The following is a 5,371-nucleotide window of genomic DNA, read 5'->3' as shown; positions in this document are numbered from 1 at the left end:
AGATTTTTGCTTAAAAACAGATGAATTCAATATCCATAGAATTTTAACCCTTTTTTCCTTAAAATGTTCTTAGTAGATACACTAGAAGTATTTCCAATGGCATGTTGCTTTTTATGTTTTAAAATAAAGTATAATTTGATAAACTCGCCCTTCTATAAATACAGTGTACATGTAAAACATACTACTTCGTGATTGCATTTCCAAATCAGAGCTACATTTTTAAAGATATGTATACAAAGAAAACAAGCCTAGAAATAGAAAAAACTGAGAGAAAATCAGCAAGTTATTTCCCCTTCTTCTCTCATATACGTGCTAATCTTGAATCAGAAGTAAATGCTGTTATCCTGTACATCCTACATTTGCCTCTATATATCTGTGGAGATACATACATGCAGGGTGTTAGAAGCTGGAATACTAAAAAGGTGTTTCAGTGCTGTAGAAGCAGGCATTTTGTTATTGTGCAAATCAGATTGTTTTAATATTGAAGATGTGTGAAATACATAAGAATTCATTATTTGCCTTTAGTTGGTGCCACTGAAATTTTAGTATCTAGGGAAAGTTCAGTGCAGTGAATTTTATTTAATATTAAAACAAACCACCACTTCTAAATAATTTGATTAAAAATATCTCACATTTCCCATTGGCTACACAAAAAAAAAAAGAATCTCTAATTTTTCATCTGACTAGCTGCAAAATTACTTATCACCTCTTCACGCCACTTTACAAATCCTTTATCCTTGTTTCAAAAATGCCGTTTTATTTTTGCGACAAAGTTCCTTCATTCCTGCCCATACTGACTCTAAGAAGCAGAGGGAGAATAAGACATTCATCTAAAACCAGAGGGTCTAAAACAAGTCATCTGAAGATTTTAAATTCGAGAACAGTTCCGCTCTGCATCACATAGGAGCCTGTCCCCTGTCTGGAGTGGGAGCTCTGTCCCACCTGGAATCTGCATCACTTGAGGCCATATCTTGTGATCAGTCTGTGCTCACCGCTCTCACTGCCCCTCTGGGGTATCAGATTCTTCTGGTACTTAGGAGGGCTGCAGGGACAGGAGGGACAGAGAGGGGGTAGATAGTTGGCTAAAACACACAAAAACAAACTCCAGAGTGAAAACGCCAGAGTGAAGGCTGTCAGGTGTTGGACTGTGGAAGAAATCAATCCCAGCTGAAATGCTATGTATAATTTATGCTAACAGTAGGTAGGACCTAGCTGCTGCCCCATCCTTTCTCTCCATCCTCTGTTACGCCCCTCAGGCAACCATGACATATTCTCGGACCCCTATGAAATCACACTTCTATAAAGTGGAATTGGAGCTGAGAGGCCTCTTCAGGCTCGGGGTCAGTGGGAGCATACTACATCTTTTGTTTCTGTTACGCTGCTCCTGCTGCTTCTAGGGATTTGAGAGCAAAGAGAGGAAGGAGAGACTTGTCACTGAGATGTTAGCTGCACAGTTTGGCAGGCTGCTGTCTCGTTCCCCATCGTGCTACAGACTTCCAGGAGAGCCTTGAGCCTGTTTCTTCATCTGCCTCTAACTCAGTTTTCTCATTAAGATAAAACCCTTTTTCTCCCTCTTTTTCTCTAGTTGAAGCTGGGGCTGTTTCTGGGGTTTAGGCACTGCAGTGAGATGACATAAGCTCCACTTTATGTATACATCATCATCACCTTTGCACAAGAACGTAAGAGACATCGCAGGTCCTATGTGTGACAGTGATCATCCGCGGGAAAGCAGAAATCCATTCCAGTTCTGATCACAGTCAGTTTTTCAATCTTTTTCAGTCCGCAGAAGAATATGCACCCACCTTGTGGGAGGTTTCCACAGGGGTTAAGAAGAGACTAGAGACTGCTTGTAATAAATAAGTATCCAATCACCTATTTACATTAAATCCCTTTCTATGGTGTTAAATATTCAGAAGGAAGAATTCTACCCTTCAGGACAACCACTATATTCCAGTTCAATATCCTGCCTGCTCTCTATTTTATCTGGCTTTATGCTTTTCCTTTGTTTTTCCATCTTCCTCTTTCTCTGCAGCCATTTGAGTTCCCATTACTACCACCTGCATTTTTTTTCATCCTGTCTCCTTCCTCTTATTACCTGCTAAGGTTTTGACAACAAAGTAACTAAAATAGAAATGATCTCTACAATGGGAAGAGAAGGTGTGCTCAGTTTCATGTTTTCTGAAGGCATTGACTAAGTCTTGTTATATTTATACTTGGTTGACCGAGAGTTGGAGGCATTTGAAAAATGTGACTGTGACTGCTGTACAGTCTGAATATATCATCTGGGTCATTGAGATATAGTATATAGGCCATAGCTCTAACATCTCAGGTCTCCAAACCATGTATTTTTTCATTAACATGGGTCTAGTAATGCTCTGCTTTGAAGGCAGGTTACACCTTTTCCATAGAAAGGTGGCTGTCTTCTAGAAGTCACCTTATCGGAAGTATTGTTGTGGAGCAAAGAGATCCAAAAGCAGCCTTCAAATCTTATTTCAATAATACTGTTCTGGATGTGAAGCAAGAATTGAATAAGAAAAGGTAGTCTGATTCTCAGCGTAAAAGGCTAAAGTGAAAACCATGATTCAGATTAATTGCTATTTCTCCTTCCCCCGACTGTGTTGGGTCTGAAGAACCCCTTTTACTGGTGTTGTTAAAGGCTTATTGCAGCAGCCTGTCAAGGTAGATTTTTCAGCCCCAGTTATCTCCTGGTACACCAGCATGAACTGCCAGGAGAGCTGGCTCCTATGCCCTCTCCCTCCCTCTCTCCCTGCAGAAACGGTTAGATTGGAAACCACACAGAAGGTATGCAGGGAGCAGAAAAGTGGGGCAGCTATGGCAGTGTATGCATTCCAGCAATAGACAGGTGGTGAAAGCTCTCTGGAGCCCTCTCCCTCTTGGGTCACATACCCAAAGAGCCCAGACTAACTGTAGCTTGGATAGAGACTATGAAAGATGAGCTGCCTTGTGTTTCCATCATGCATCTGCTTTCTCCAGGTAGACCTAGACCATTGAGGAACTTGTCTGAGGACTGAGTACTGGAGCCCTGTAACAGCTGATTATAGCAGGCATTATGGATTTGTATTTTTTTTAGTGTGGACTTTTCAGTGGCAATTAGGGTTTCAGTACTTTCATGTGCCTGTGTGATGGCAGGTTTGGGTTGTTTTGTTGAGAAACTCATGTTTGGTTCCTGGGATTGGAAAGGCCCCAGGATTTCACATGCTGTGAAATACAGGTGGTTGGTAATGATGGACTTGTCAATAGAAAACGCTGAGGTGAGAAAGTAATGCCTTTCCCTGGGAAGGGAGATGGCTGGGAATTGATTCACTGGCTTGTTGACCCTACACATGTGATGGATGACACAGTAAGTATAGAGAAGCAGTGTCCCCGTGTATATTGAGCATTAACGGGACGGAAGTATTTTTTTTCAACTGAAACATTTGTTCCTATTCACTGTTTCAGAGTTTTCTGAGGGTAAAAGCTTTGCAGACTTCTCCCTATATGGAATTCAAGTTGAGTATAGCGTAAATGCAGATCTCAGGTTATCAGTGTTAACTTTGTAATTCAGTGGTCAATATTCTTGATCTCCAGTAATACCCTTTCTGAACAGGAGAGTATTGAGTCCTTGCAAGGACAAAGAGAGTTTGGTCTAGGATTCCTCAGAGTCACAGAAATTGAGACGAGAAAGGGCCAGTGTGTATCTTGTCTTACTGCCCGCACACAGCAGGCCACCATATGTCACCCAGTAATTTCTACATCAGGTTTCTGTCCATGCTCCAGAAAGACTCCAGAAAGACACTCCTTTGAGTTAAAGTGGTGGAGGATCTATCATACCACTCTTACGCCTTCGTTATTAATGATTTGCACCTTATTTCAACTGGACTTTGCCTAGCCTAAGCTTTCAGCTGGAAGGTGTCATTATGCTTTTTTCCTACTAAATTAAAAAGACATCTAGTATAGGAAATCTTTTCTTAGGTACATGTAGACTGTGACTGTGTCATCTCAACCTCTTTGCTACTGCCCTGGAAAAACACAATTCATCGATTTCGTATACTGGAAAAGCCTCTCATATTCCTTAAAAAAATGTAACTAAAATGTCACTTCTGGATTGGGGTAGAAATGGAGTGCATAAAAGGGAACAAAATGGAAGGTGCTGGCTGAATTTGCAATGAATTAAAAACCAATATATTCCTAAGAGCATCATGTAGGCAGAGAAAAGAGTTTGGATTGTAGCACAGATTTTTGTTTCCAGTTGCTATGTGAATTAAACAAGCAGATGTTGATTCCTCACACTATGAAAAGACTCATAAAAACTTGTGGTTCTTTTTCTTCAGGGTAAATATTAACTATTCAGGATAACATTTGTCCTGGTCAAAACAATGATGTATAGCTCATGCTCTAAACTGAGATAGTAACAGCAATGAGGACATTAGAAATAAGAGCAGATCTTTGGATCTTACAGCATTGCTTATGAGTCACCAGGAAGAAGAGTGGCTTCTCCAGGTTCCCCAACTTTCTGCAGCTTCTGGAAAAAAGGTTAGATTAGAAACTGCATGGGAAGATCATGGTGGAAGTGATTCCAAGGTACAAAGTACTGTGAGAAAGGGCAACCCTAACTTTGGTATGACACCACAAAGAAAGTTGCCCGATGAAGTCTGCCTGTTTAAGAGCTCAGGAAAGGAGGGACCTTAACTGCCAAATGTGAATCATGTGATGGATTAGCAGTGTAACTCATTGCCACAGGATACCCCTGGGAAAGTCCAAGAAGTAATGAAGTTCAGAAAACTACCAGTCATGATTCAGAAATCTCTCTTCTGAGCCAATCATCCTATACTTACCCACTTTGAGCACCTTGTCTTAGAAGCAGTAGGTAGTACTGTTGTCAGAGGAAAGGGTACTGAGTTATAGAACTCTGATTTGACCTTACCTTTTCTCTAAGCCTAACCATTGCTTTATGGATAATGTTCTAGTACCTGTGAACTTTTGAACACTCACACCATCCCGATTTCTTTCCTGTACCTGCAGTAGTACCAGGATTTTTGTCTAAGGTGTAATATCCTCATATATCCCCATGGGCCTTACCCCTTCATTAGAGCCTGTTTTTATTGCTGCAGCTCATTATTGGAAATGAGTGGCAGAAGTTTTCCTCACTTCAGCCAGTGAAGGAGTCTAGGCAGAGAACTTCCAGAATACGCCGTCTCCCTTTCATTATTCCTCCAAGCTTTGGGATAGCGTGCGTTACAGTGCAAGTTATTTTTTGCCAAGCAGACTCTGGATCATTCACTCATTCTCCTGATTGTTTTGAACTAAGCTTGTCTGGGTGAGACAAGACACCCAAAAGGAATGTGACAGCAAAGACATTTTTGAAACCTGT

Source organism: Calonectris borealis, chromosome 5 (assembly GCF_964195595.1).
Source record: "Calonectris borealis chromosome 5, bCalBor7.hap1.2, whole genome shotgun sequence".
NCBI classification, from domain to species: Eukaryota; Metazoa; Chordata; class Aves; order Procellariiformes; family Procellariidae; genus Calonectris; species Calonectris borealis.
The sequence above is the reverse complement of the archived record's forward strand: the minus strand, read 5'-3'. Positions refer to the sequence as shown.